Source organism: Nicotiana sylvestris, chromosome 2 (genome assembly GCF_000393655.2).
Source record: "Nicotiana sylvestris chromosome 2, ASM39365v2, whole genome shotgun sequence".
NCBI classification, from domain to species: domain Eukaryota; kingdom Viridiplantae; phylum Streptophyta; class Magnoliopsida; order Solanales; family Solanaceae; genus Nicotiana; species Nicotiana sylvestris.
In genome coordinates this window covers 136,776,766-136,783,910 of record NC_091058.1, presented here as the reverse complement: position 1 = coordinate 136,783,910, position 7,145 = coordinate 136,776,766, and the positions used below count along the sequence as shown (strand labels likewise).

At 33.6% G+C, this 7,145-nt stretch overlaps 1 long non-coding RNA gene across 3 annotated transcripts; it reads left to right on the top strand.

The window, feature by feature from the left end:
* Positions 1-1,365: 1,365 nt before the first annotated feature.
* LOC138886401 (uncharacterized) lies at positions 1,366-6,340 on the top strand. 3 transcript variants are annotated; one of them, XR_011405122.1, is made up of 3 exons: positions 1,366-1,850; positions 3,465-3,531; positions 4,534-4,796. It is a non-coding gene; the product is annotated as an uncharacterized lncRNA (long non-coding RNA). The 3 variants fall into 3 exon arrangements; XR_011405121.1 differs by lacking the exon at positions 3,465-3,531 and adding an exon at positions 6,088-6,340 and having other exon boundaries at positions 1,367-1,850; positions 4,534-4,605; XR_011405120.1 differs by lacking the exon at positions 3,465-3,531.
* Positions 6,341-7,145: the final 805 nt, after the last annotated feature.

The window sequence follows — 7,145 nt, the reverse complement described above, 5'->3', positions numbered from 1 at the left end:
CAAGGATGGTGCGAGGACACATGGTCAACATTTGAAGATGCGCCTAAAATTGCCTAGCGTTTTATATTATTAAGAAAGAGAATTATGATGAGTGATGAAGTTATTAAATTATTATTAAGAAAATCTATTGTTATTACTTATTGGAGTTGGTAAAAAGAATCAGCACTTGAAGGCTTGGGTCATTTCTTTCTTATTGGCTTTCCAAGGTATTGGGCCACCGTATTTGCTTATGGACCGCATTGTTGGTTCACAATAAAATAAATAAATAAATATATATATATATATATATATATATATATATATATATATATATATGTGTATATCTATATTATATTAAAAGCACAAAGGCCCTAAGCGAAATATCGTTCGTCCTATTTACCACTTTAAAATAGAGTTCACACTTGACAAAATAGTCATTTTATTATTTTTTCTTTATATAGTATTAATCATTCAATTTACTTTCCTAATATTTAGAAATAGTCATTTAATTACTTTCTTATTTAGGACCTTAATTTAGAAAAGTGAAAAACACATTCCTAAAATTCCTACCATAAGTAAATGAGAAAAGTACGTTTTAGAGAAGGAATTAAAATATCTTCGATTCCTAAAATCTCAAGTTAATTAAATAAAAATATATATTTCAAGAAGGAATCAAATTATTTTATATTCTATTTTTTCCTATGCATAAATAGAAAAGGACAATACATTAAAAGGAAACTCTTAGCTACTTTTTTTATGAGCAATTTTTCGGCAACTTTGTCAAACAAAAAGTAGAATCCTTTATTCCTTTAAAAAAAAAACTTTTCTATTTACATGCTAAATTTTGAAATGTTATATATTTACTTTGAATATATATAATTATGTAATCCATAAATATAATTATTTAGGAAGGGATTGGGTGGAATGAGTTCTTTTGGAGTGTTCCTACTTTCTTATGTGGTGCATAAGTTAGAGTTAAATAAAAATCTTTGAGATGAGAAGAAACATAAGACTCAAAAAAGGGGATTAAATTGGGAGTGTGTGGCTGACGGCCTCCGAAGATGACTGAAATACAGATCGGTTTACCTAAATTATAGGAGTGTATATGGTACATGCAAAATAAATTTGTTCTTTTTATATATATTTTATTGATTAACACGATAGACACGTGCAACACACGTACACTAAAAACTAGTTTTATAAAAGCATGAAGCCCTTTTCTAAAAAGTTAAATTACTTTAATACCTCTCATAACATAAATAAATTTACTTACTCAAAAAAAAAGAAGAAGAAAAAAATTTAACCCTCCAATCAGCCACGACCATTTCAACCCCATGCTCCTTCAGTCACAACTATTCACTCTAAGCCACCACTTCATATTCCCTTGTATTATGATTTGATCTAACTCGAATGCCACTCTAAGCCACCGCTTATATTCCCTTATGTATACCGATCTAACTCAAAACGCATAAGAATGCCTGAATGCGTTTCTTCTCCGAAAAACAGCAATGAAGATATAAAGATAAATTAACTAATTACTTAAAGTGTTTCGTCTTTTATGATATCCACAAACTTGTGGGTACAATTATTGAAGATCAGAAATGGTTTCACTATCCATTTTGTCTCATTCTCCAACTTTAAGGAAGTAATATTATTGCTTAACTTGATTTGATCAATTTAATTCTTTTTCAAATTCAACAAATAGAGAGATAGTTACATCAAGAATTTCTTTTATGTAAACTAGAAAAAATTCACCAACACTCCTGGACAAAGTTTGTTGTGATGTGCTAGAAGAAGTATTTTTCCCTTCTTTTGGTGCTGCAAATCAAGTCAAATTCCAACCAAAGAGCATGTTATGATCTTTTAACAAGGTATGTTTCTTTAGACGATTTATTCAAAATTAGAAGAAATAGTATTTGGTATTTGTGATATAGCAACTTTTGTACTTTATCAAAATGATTTGTTTAATGAAAATAGTTTAATTATGAATATGAGAATATCCATATTATATAAGAAACAAACATCATCAAATATTGAACAACTATAAAACTTTCTGCTTGCATATAAATATTCATATGCAAATTAAAAGACTTGAATTGAATTAAGTGTGTATATATTGTGACGACCCGGCCAGTCGTCTCATGAGTTACCGCTCCGTTTTTCCCATTTCTGTTTCTTTATGCTTCGTTATCCGTGTTTTGTGGTATTGGGTTGATCGGATCGAATCCGAAATGATTTTGGTAAGATTTGAGACACTTAGTCTCTTTTAAGGAAGTTTAAGTTGGAAAAGTCAACTGGATGTTGACTTATGTGTTAGAGGGCTCGGACGTGAGTTTCGATGGTTCGATTAGCTTCGGGAGGTGATTTATGACTTAGGAGTGCGATCAGAATGAGTTTTGGAGGTTCGGAGTTGATTTAGGCTTGAATTAGCGAAGTTGAGATTTTGGCGATTTCCAGTTGATAGGCAAGATTTTGATATAGGGGTCGGAATGGAATTCCGAGAGTTGAAGTAATTCCGTTATGTTATTTGGGATATGTGTGCAAAATTTCAGGTCATTCAGACGTGGTTTGGTTGGGTTTTTGATCAAAAGCGGAATTCGAAAGATTTTAGAAAGTTTGGCTTGAATCCGATGTGTTTTGGGTGATTTGATATTGTTTGAGGTATTTTGATGATTGGAACAAGTTTGAATAAGGTATTAGAATATATTTGTGCTTTTGGTTGAGGTCCCGGAGGGCCTCGGGGTGATTTCGGAAGGTTAACGGGAAGTTTGGATTGTTGTTGCAGCTGTTGAATTGCTGCTTCTGGTATTTTCGCACCTGCGGATTGTGAACTGCAGGTGCGGCGCCGCATATGCGAGAGAGTGGCCGCAGAAGCGACCAGAGGTATGCTTGACTGGGACCGCAAAAGCGGCTAGGAGAACCGCAAATGCGGATGGCTAGGAACTTAAGTGATTCCACAGAGGCGGACGTTGAACCGCAATTGCGGTACCGCAGAAGTGGGTATTGGACCGCAGATGCGAAAAGGTCTGGGAAGAAGGTATAAATTGTCTTCTTCGCGAAATTTTGCTAAGTTTATCATTTTTGAAGACGGGAAAGAGGCTAAGGCATAGGATTTCAAGAGGAATCAAAAGATATCAGTTGGGTAAGTTCCCTAAGCTTAATTACTTGGAGGTTAGATCATTTTTCCATTATTTAATCATGGTTTTAGTAGAGATTAAGGAAGAAAAATTGGGGATTAGGGTTTGAGTTTAAGAGGCCTCTAAATGGGGATTTGAAGAGTCATTTGGACTTCGATTTCAGTGTTGTTGATATGTATAGACTCGTGGGAGGATAAGGATTCCGTTGATGTAAAAATTATCGAATTCCGAGGCGTAGGCCCAAGGGTTGGGTTTTGGTAATTTGGGATTTGTGCCATTTATTGATTGTTTTCGCTTGGGCTTCGTTCCATTAGCATATTTTGACGTCCTCGTTCTGATTTTGGATAGATTCGACGCGAGTGGAGGCCGATTTGAGGGCAATGGCATCACGAGCTAGAAATTTGACCGGTTCGAGGTGAGTAATAATTGTAAATGATATTCTAAGGGTTTGAAACCCCGAATTAGCACATCTTAGTGCTATATTGAGGTGAGGCACACGCTTGATGACGAGTGTGGGGTCGTGCATTAATGGGGATTGTGACTTGGTCCGTCCCGATTGATGGTTTTACCGCGTATTTGACTGAAATCTATTTACTATCATCATTATTTGGGCTGAATGCCATATTTGGGCTTCGTGCAAACTATTTGAACCCTTCAGGGATTTTTATTGATATTTTCTCACTGTTTTGACTATATACTTGCACTCAGTCATGTTATTTTCCACTATTTTCATACTCAACCATATTTACTCAGTTTTAATACTTAAATAATATTTTAAATGATGTTTGGGCTGAGAAACACTATTTTACTATTGCCCGAAAGGCTTGTGAGGATTTTTGACCGAGTAAGGCCGTGGGCTATGTTGTGAGGAAACATTTGATACTGATTACGAGGTCAAGGGCCTGAGATATGTACGCCATGAGGTGGATTGATTTATATGAGGCCAATGGCCTAGTGATGAGGCCACGATGTGGCTTGATATTGCGCTTGGGCCATAAGGGGCCCCTCCAGGAGTCTGTACACCCCCAGTGAGTGCGGGTACCCATTGTGATGTGAGATTGAGCCTGAGGGGCTGGTATTGTGATCTGTTATTTGAGCCCGATGGGCTGGTACTGTTCTGAGAGGTTGCCTGAGAGGCGGATTTGTTGATATTATGCCCGAGGGGCGAGCCTTTATGTGTTTACATTTCATAATTGACTGTCAATCACCTGCTTAATTATTGAAAAAGGTTTTTCATGAAACTATGTTGAGTTAAAGGATTTTACCTATCTTTCACTGATTTACTAATTTAAAATGATTTTACTGCTTCATTATAGAATGTTTTGTGCTTTACGTGATTTCTTGCTTTCAGTCATTATTTACATTTGTTATTCACTGAGTTGGAGTACTCACTTTACTCCCTGCACCCTGTGTGCAGATTCAGGCGTAGCCGGTTCCGCTTCTGAGTGCTGATCCCTCCAGCTTCAGGAGGACATTCGGAGTTCACGAGGTAGTTGTTGGCGTCCGCAGCCCCGTGTCTCTATTCCTTTATCACTCATATCTCTTTTCACACAGTTGTACTAGCTTATTGACTTAGCAGATTTATATTATGACTTATAGATGCTCATGACTAGTGACACCCCGGTTAGGGTTGTGTATGGGTGTTCTTCTGAATTTATGTTATAATTGTTATTTCGGATTTATTTTATCATGTTTAGACCGTTTCTTAAATGCTTAACTGTTAATAATTAGAAAATGGGAAGTGTCAGTTGGCCTTGTCTTCACGAGAGCCACCATCACGACCAGGGCCAGGTTAGGGTCGTGACATATATATATATATATATATATAGCATTATGTTTAATTTTTGAGGATTTCGTGGCGTTAGGTTTAATTATTTTATTCCCATTACATTATGCTTAAATCTATGTTATCAACTTCTCAATTGAATTATGATGAACTGGATTATAACACAATTCGATTACTATTGAATTGTTGGAAAACAGAAAAGAAAAGATTGCTATTAAACTGAATATTCATATTTTAGGAACTTATTACTTCTTGAATTTAAATAGCAATATATGAGAAAAGTTTAAAGGACCAAAATATTCTTTTAGTATAACAACAACAACAAACTCAATGGACAATTTTTTTTTTTCTAGCGCTCCTCAAGGTTTCACAACTATAGTCAATTGGCTATTCTCCAAAAGATTAAAGCAATTAGAATAACTTTTTGTCATTCTTATTTGTTCCTTGTAATTCTTCCATTCATTTCCTTCATTGGTTGTATTCTTGTGGTCAAAAGAATTTAACAGTGCAACTATGATATCAACAACTAAAGTTTTAATCACGACGGAGCAACCACAAAATTAAGGAATATACACCAAAAACATTATATACTTAGGCATATTATTTATGTTATAAGCATATTTAATATTTGTACGTTATAAGACAAATTAATATAATTATAAAATAAAATATTTAACTAACTCAACTAAAATGGTCTATATTAAGATCAACACGACATTTAAGAATTAAAAATTCATATAGTATATATTACATTACATCAATATAACAGAAATAGAAATTGGAACTTAAAGGAATTCTACATGTTATGCCACTATCTATTCTAATATTCCGACGATAAAAGTGATATATAGACTTAATTAATTTTTGACAAAATTATATTAGTACTAAATTCATTGTCTTGACATTACACGTGGAACGCACGTAAAAAGAAACTAGTATATATATATATATATATATATATATATATGAAGAATCTGCCGTTGTGATGGTAAGTTAATTTGTATAAATTACTCATGTCATTGAATGTAATTCCTTTCATGCCGAACTGATGGCCCTGCTAGAAGGACTCGAAATTGCAAAGGAGTTTAATCTTACAAATATGAAAATTGAAACTGATAGCCCTAATGTCATTAAACTTATGCATGAGGACTATACTAATTTTCATTACATTATTGTTGAATGCAGATAGTTAATGCACCAATTGAAGCTCCCAATCCTGAAGCATAACTATAGGGAAGGTAACGAAGTGGCACATTTGATGGCTAAAGAAGCAATGAAGCACCCCTCATCTACCAAATGTGTTTATCATGCTCATCCACCTTATTTTGATGAACAAGAAGTGTTGATGAACAAACATGAACTATGTAATAGTGTTAGAAGTATCTCTACCAATGTTTGTACTTACTTGGCAAGTATGAGCAATAGTAATGCCCTAAAGACTATGTCCTCCTATTATAATATGTTTTAAGTAATATAATTATCGTACTTTTATGTTAAAAAAAAGCATGTAATTCCTTAACCCTTCAATTGATGCAAACTTCACATGTACAGTAGTAGCACTATTTACATAGGCGAATATAAATTAACCAATTTTTTACATTTGTTCTGTTACAATTCTTCAAATTATCTCAATGACTTAAATCGCGTTAGTAAGTATATATATATATATATATATATAATACGTCCCCAGTGGACCACTTACCAACTATTTTTAAACAAATTTGGCAATCTAACTATTTTAAAAAAAAATTCCTACTACAGATCCTCTTTAAAATGGAGAACAAAACTCAATTTCTACTTAACTCAACTCTATTTCTATTTAACACATCTTGAGTTTCTTATACCGGTATACCCATTTGACATTCAGTTCTAACAAAGTTTGAAACCATCAGTAACCAAGGAAAGTCATCAACTCATGTAATAATTGTACAAACTTCTAAGAACAGTTATATGAACTCATAACTAAGAAAAGAGAAAGATAGAATAAGAATGACAGTAACATGCTTAAATATTTGGTCACTAAGAGCATTTACATTAGGAGACGAGCATAAACTCTACCTACAACATTCTAAACAACAGAAACATTATATGGAAAGGACTCTCCATAAGTTCATTCAAGATTTACACTATTGAAGATAAAAGGAATGTCTAATACAAAAAAATCAGCAATTAAAACGTCATTTAAACAAGTCATTGACTAACCAAAATTTTTTTTTAGCTAACTCTTATACATGCTTGATACT